This window comes from Penaeus vannamei, chromosome 15, assembly GCF_042767895.1.
Source record: "Penaeus vannamei isolate JL-2024 chromosome 15, ASM4276789v1, whole genome shotgun sequence".
NCBI classification, from domain to species: Eukaryota; Metazoa; Arthropoda; class Malacostraca; order Decapoda; family Penaeidae; genus Penaeus; species Penaeus vannamei.
This window is the reverse complement of record NC_091563.1, coordinates 34,601,663-34,609,162: the sequence shown is the minus strand read 5'-3', so window position 1 is coordinate 34,609,162 and position 7,500 is coordinate 34,601,663. Positions and strand designations below refer to the sequence as shown.

The 7,500-nt window shown below is 36.9% G+C and overlaps 2 non-coding genes across 2 annotated transcripts; one reads left to right on the top strand and one right to left on the bottom strand.

Annotated features, from left to right (window-relative positions):
- Positions 1–2,337: 2,337 nt before the first annotated feature.
- TRNAI-AAU (transfer RNA isoleucine (anticodon AAU)) lies at positions 2,338–2,411 on the bottom strand. The gene has a single exon. It is a non-coding gene; the product is annotated as a tRNA-Ile (tRNA).
- Positions 2,412–3,887: 1,476 nt separating this feature from the next.
- Positions 3,888–3,961, top strand: TRNAI-AAU (transfer RNA isoleucine (anticodon AAU)). The gene has a single exon. It is a non-coding gene; the product is annotated as a tRNA-Ile (tRNA).
- Positions 3,962–7,500: the final 3,539 nt, after the last annotated feature.

The following is a 7,500-nucleotide window of genomic DNA, read 5'->3' as shown; positions in this document are numbered from 1 at the left end:
AGTGTATACATTTTTTTTTTTTTTACGTTGTACTTCCTGTGTTATATAGCTGCGTAAATAAATCAGTGTAATAAGTAGTGCATATTACAAGTATTGGAAAACATGAATGAAAATATGAAAAAATGGAAATCTCGACCGTTCAAACCTTTGAAGTAATCAGTGCCTCTGTTAGATACCTTCATCTAATACCCTATCAGAGACCTTTGCCCCACAAATGAAGGATTCCTGGGAACTATCACAATATTTGTACAAACCTAAAATTAACGGAGTTGACAGTTTAGCAGAAAAAAATGAAACGCAATAGAAATTCATATTTCAGAGCGTTAGAGTCCGTTATAATAATAATGTAGGCTTATTCATGAATGTGTAAGGCACACATTCATGAATAAGCCTACATTGATTGATTTCTGTCCTACATACATTTGGATGATGCGTGATATAAGTACCAAAACCATTAATTATTAGTTAAGCGAGGGAGAGTCACGAACAAAGGGCACATGACAGTAGTCTTGGCATGTATGTCCACCGCTCAGCTGGACGTTGACATACCATTTATTTTTCCTTGGCTGTTGTGTTTCTTGCCTTTCGCATTCAGCCTTCAGTTCCTCGAGACCATTTGGAGTGATACTATGTAGTGCAATAATATTCGGACGTTGTGTTTACTGTATTACATATTTGCGGAAGTAAATCAGTGTTTTAAGTGATGCATCCTTTAGTTCCTGGAAAATAGTAAGGTGAAAACTATGAGAAATCTTCTCAGTATGGATAAGCGTCTTGGTCCCTGGATATTCCTCTCCTAACCACGCCTCATAAGGTAAGTACAACTAAAGATTAATTTTACAAGCATTCTGCATTTTGTATTCGTAACAACTGTAGCTTATAAATGCAAATCTACCATAGAATTATTTGTGATTTGTTGGAGCGTTTGGTTGTATAAGCTTACAGAGGGAGCGTTTGGTTGTATAAGCTTACAGAGGGAGCGTTTGGTTGTATAAGCTTACAGAGTGAAGAACAACTAGTGGAATAAGTATTTTGCGGCATATTAAACGCACCCCAAAGAAAATATCCCCGATTTTTATAAGGTATGAACATTTTCCCCCAGAACATACCCTGCTGACTATCTTAGTACGTTTTACGTTGAATATTTGAAAAATACTCGCAAACAAAAAATAACGGGTCTGACAAACTCTTTGTAAACAAAAACAAAATAAAAAAACACAAAACGATATTATAACTAACCAGTGTAAATTTCTGCTTATGTGCATACCGTGGCTGTAGCGTCTCTGTTGTAATTATAGTCCAATTGAAAACTATTTAAGAAAATCAACGATAGAGACGCATTTCTCAAAATTCAAAATCAGTCTTACGATCCTCATTGCACGACTAACTTTGAAAATTTATCAATGTTTTTTGAGTTGAAGCCCTCACCAGTATGAAGCTCCTTTGAGATTGTTTTTTGTTTTTTACTGCCCTTCATTGATTGCAAAGAGTATTAAATGCCTTGTACTTATCGCACAATGTAGGTGATTGGTTCTCCCTTTTGTGCAGTGACGTCATGCACATCCTAGGCCCAGTCTACTTCGATTTTTCATGTCCCTGACTTTTAGAATTTATTCGTTCTTGCTATTTTTAAAAATATTGCGATTTCAATTCATTAAGTTGTATTACATGGTACAAGTTTCATAGCGGCGAGTAATGAACACTCACACACACACACACACACACACACACACACACACACACACACACACACACACTCTCTCTCTCTCTCTCTCTCTCTCATAGTATATGCAGGTTGTGCATTTATTGTGTTATTTTCTTTGATAGTTTCTCACAATAGGGATTGTTGAACTACGATTAAATAGTGGATCACAATGGTAATAATGATGATAATTATAGGTATAGGTGTGGATTATTATGCATCTGCGAATGTGGGTGAAGATATTGATTTTCAACTTTGGCGTAATTGGATATTTTTGAACGTCACGAGATAACTGAGAATGGGAGATTTTAAGAGATGCGTAAAGGCATGCCATTAGTATGTGTTCTGGCTTCCCGGTTTGTATGTAAGATTAAAAGTTATCAACTTGTAATTCTTATCAGTTAAACTAAAACATGTAAGCATGTATTATAAACTAAAACTAGAGAAAGCTATTAACATATATTTATCATCAACTAAAGTAAAATATATAAACGTACACATGTATAGAACGACAAAATCATAATTCTTCATACCAAAGCTCGGGGAATATGTATGACGTCAATTTCGTTATTCTAGAATCCTTGACTCAACCGCTGAAACAACGTCTTCCAATCCTCGAAAAGGGAGACACTTTCTGGCCCGTAAGGGGATCGAACCCTCGACATCCGCGTTATTAGCACGGCGCTCTAACCAACTGAGCTAACAGGCCCTGTATACAAGGTCGTGCCTGTGCATAAAATGAGGTCACATCACATCATGTAATTTATATAACACCAGTCACGGTCATCACATGAGGCCAGGCTAGAATACATCAGATCAGGTTTTAATTTAATGTGATCTGGCCTGAACTGATGTGATCTGACCTGATCTGATGTCATCTGACCTGATCGGATGTAATCTGACCGGATCTGCTGTGATGTGGCCTAATCTAATGCGATCCGATGTGATGTGATCTGATATGATTTTGGGTGATCTGATCTGATAATCAGATCAGGTCAGTTTACATCAAATCAGGTCAGATTACATCAGGTCAGGTCAGATCACATCAGATTTGTCTGGCCAGTCTGACGTGATCTGATCTGAACTTATGCGATGTGATTTAACCTGATCTTATGCGACCTGATGTGATGTGACCTAGATTTGATGTGATATGATGTTATCTAACCTGATCTAATGTGATCTGACCTGATATAATGTGATCTGACCTGATATGATGATCAGATCAGGTGAGATCAGAGCAGATCAGGTCATCTTACTTCAGATATGGTCAGATCAAATCGGATCAGGTCAGATCAGGCCATCTTCAGATCAGGTAGGATCACATCAGATCAAGTAAGATTACATCAGGTCTGGTCAATTCACATTAGATCAGTTCAGATCGAATGTGATCTGATCAGATCAGATCATATTACATCAAATCAGGCAGGTCATCTTACTTCAGATCAAGTCAGATCACACCAAATCAGGTCAGATCACATCAGATCAAGTAAGATTACATCAGATCAGGTCACCTGACAATATATCAGGTCAGAATACATCAGATCAGGTCAGATCACGCCTGATTACATCAGATCCGGTCATATTCAAATCAGATTAAATATGATTAGGTCAGATCACATAAGATCGGGTCAGATCAAATCAGATTATATCACATCTGTCCTGACTTGATGTGATCTGATCTAATATGACCTTTTCTGGTGTAATTTGACCTGATCAGATGTGATCTGGCCGTATTTGATGTGACCTGATCTGATGTGATTTTATATTATGTGATCATGTGATTTCATATTATGTGATCTGATGTGATTTCATATTATGTGATCTGATGTGATTTCATATTATGTGATCTGATATGATTTCATATTATGTGATCTGATGTAATCTGGCCTGATCTGATGTAATCTGACCTGATCTCATGTAATCTGACTTGATCTGATGTGAATTGACTTCATCCGATGTAATCTGATTATCTGATTTTATGACTTGACCTGATGTTATCTGTCCTGATGTTATGTAATCTGACCTGATGTTATGTGATTTGACCTGATCTATTATAATATGATGTGATCTGACCTGATCTGATGTATTCTAGCCTTACCTTATATGATGACCGTGACTGGTGTTATATGAACTAACATGATGTGATGTGACCTGATCTTATGCACTGGAACGACCTTGTATACAGGGCCTGTTAGCTCAGTTGGTTAGAGCGCCGTGCTAATAACGCGGATGTCGAGGGTTCGATCCCCTTACGGGCCAGAGAGTATCTCCCTTTTCGAGGATTGGAAGACGTTGTTTCAGCGGTTGAGTCATTGATTCCAGAATAACAAAATTGACGTCATACATATTCCCTGAGCTTTGGTATGAAGGATTATGATTTTGTCGTTCTATACATGTATACGTCTATATATTTTACTTTAGTTGATGATAAATATATGTTAATAGCTTTCTCTAGTTTTAGTTTATAATACATGCTTACATGTTTTAGTTTAGCTGATAAGAAATACAAGTTAATAAATTTTAATCTTACATAGAAACCGGGAAGCCAGAACACATACTAATGGTATGCCTTTACGCATCTGTTAAAATCTCCCGTTCTCAGATATCTCGTGACGTTCAATAATATCCAATTACGCCAAAGTTGAAAATCAATATGTTCACCCACATTCGCAGATGCATAATAATCCACACCTATACCTATAATTATCATCATTATTAACATTGTGATCCACTATTTAATCGCAGTTCAACAATCCCTATTGTGAGAAACTATCAAAGAAAATAACTTACAATAAATGCACAACCTGTATATACTATGAGTGTGTGTGTGTGTGTGTGTGTGTGTGTTCATTACTCGCCGCTATGAAACTTGTACCATGTAAAACAACTTAATGAATTGAAATCGCAATATTTTTAAAATAGCAAGAACGAATAAATTCTAAAAGTCAGGGACATGTAAAATCGAAGTAGACTGGGCCTAGGATGTGCATGACGTCACTGCACAAAAGGGAGAACCAATCACCTACATTGTGCGATCAGTACAAGGCATTTAATACTCTTTGCAATCAATGAAGGGCAGTAACAAACAAAAAACAATCTCGAAGGAGCTTCATACTGGTGGGGGCTTCTACTCAAAAAACATTGATCAATTTTCAAAGTTAGTAAAAGCGCCGTGCAATGAGGATCGTAAGACTGATTTTGAATTTTGAGAAATGCGTCTCTATCGTTGATTTTCTTAAATAGTTTTTAATTGGACTATAATTACGACAGAGACGCTACAGCCACGGTATGCACATAAGCAGAAATGTACACTATGTACAAGGTCGTGCCTGTGCATAAGATCAGGTCACATCACATCATGTTAGTTCATATAACACCAGTCACGGTCATCGCATAAGGTCAGGCTAGAATACATCAGATCAGGTCAGATCACATCATATTATAATAGATCAGGTCAAATCACATAACATCAGGTCAGATAACATCAGATCAAATCACATTAGATCAGGTCAAGTCATAAAATCAGATAATCAGATTACATCGGATGAGGTCAGTTCACATCAGATCAGGTTAGATTACATCAGATCAGGTCAGATTACATCAGATCACATAATATGAAATCACATCAGATCACATAATATGAAATCACATCAGATCACATAATATGAAATCACATCAGGTCACATAATATGAAATCACATCAGATCACATAATATGAAATCACATCAGATCACATAATATGAAATCACATCAGATCACATAATATGAAATCACATCAGATCACATAATATGAAATCACATCAGATCACATAATATGAAATCACATCAGATCACATAATATGAAATCACATCAGATCAGGTCACATCAAATACGGCCAGATCACATCAGATCACGTCAAATTTCACCAGAAAAGGTCATATTAGATCAGATCACATCAAGTCAGGACAGATGTGATATGATCTGATTTTATCTGACCCGATCTTATGTGATCTGACCTAATCATATTTAATCTGATTTGAATATGACCGGATCTGATGTAATCAGGCGTGATCTGACCTGATCTGATGTATTCAAGCCTGATATAATGTCAGGTGACCTGATCTGATGTAATCTTACTTATCTGATGTGATCTGACGTGATTTGATGTGATCTGACCTGATCTGAAGTAAGATGACCTGCCTGATTTGATGTAATATGATCTGATCTGATCAGATCACATTCGATCTGAACTAATGTGAATTGACCTGACCTGATGGAATCTTGCTTGATCTGATGTGATCCGACCTGATCTGAAGTAAGATGGCCTGATCTGACCTGATCCGATTTGATCTGACAGGTCAGATCACATTATATCAGGTCAGATCACATTAGATCAGGTTAGATAACATCATATTACATCATATCTGATCACATTACATCAGGTCAAATCACATCAGATCGCAGAAGATCAGGTTAAATCACATCGAATAACAGATCACGTCAGGCTGGCCAGACAAATCTGATGTGATCTGACCTGACCTGATTTGATGTAAACTGACGTGATCTGATTATCAGATCAGATCACCCAAAATCATATTAGATCACATCACATCGGATCGCATTAGAATAGGCTACATCTTAGCAGACCCGGTCAGATTACATCCGATCAGGTCAGATTACATCAGATCAGGTCAGATGACATCAGATCAGGTCAGATCACATCAGTTCAGGCCAGATCACATTAGATTACGTTAGATTACATCAGTTCAAGTCATATTGCATCAGATCATGTCAGACTACAACAAATCAGGTCAGATCACATCAAATCGGGATTGATTTGACCTTACCGATGTGATATGTTGTCGTCTGACCTGATGTAATTTAAATTGATCTGATCTCATTTGATATGATGTATTTTGAGCTGATATGATGTTATCTGGCTTTATTTGATATCTGATGTGACCTGAGCTGTTCTAATGTGATCTGACCTGATCTGAATCAGTCTGACCTAATTTGATGTGATTGACCTGATATGTGATCCGACCTGTTCTGACTTGATATGATGCGATCTGATGTGACCTGAGCTGTTCTAATGTGATCTAACCTGATCTGAAGCAATCTGACCAGATTTGATGTGATTGACCTGATATGGGATCCGACCTGATCTGATGTTAACTGACTTCATCTGATGTTAACTGACCTCATCTGATGTTAACTGATGATTTGATCTGATGTGATCTGAGCGTATTTGATGTGACCTGACCTAATCCGATGTGCTCTGACCTGATATGATGTAATCTGAACTGATCTGATGTGATCTAACCACATTTGATGTGATTTGACCTGACCGATGTGATTTGTTGTGATCTGAACTGATCTGATTTAATCTGACATGTTTGATGTTATCTGACTTGAATTGATGTAATCTGAACTATTATGACCTATTGTGATGACCTGATCTGATGTATTCTGGCCTGATCTGATGTAAGCTGACGTCATCTGATATGATATATGATCTTATCTGACCGTTTTTGATGTGATCTAACCTAATCTGATGTTATTTGACTTAAACTGATGTGATTTAACCTGATCTTATGAAATCTCACCTGATTCAATGTATTCTGACCTGATCTGATTTAATCTGACCTGATCTGATTTAATCTGACCCGATCTGGCCATTATAGCTATTGTTATCGTGTTTTAGCTATTTTCTGTCCATTTTCCATATTTCAAATATTGATATGTTAGTTTAATGAAACATTTGTTGATAAGTAATGTTTTTAGTCAATTCCAGTTATCGATGCTTAGTTCATTCCAG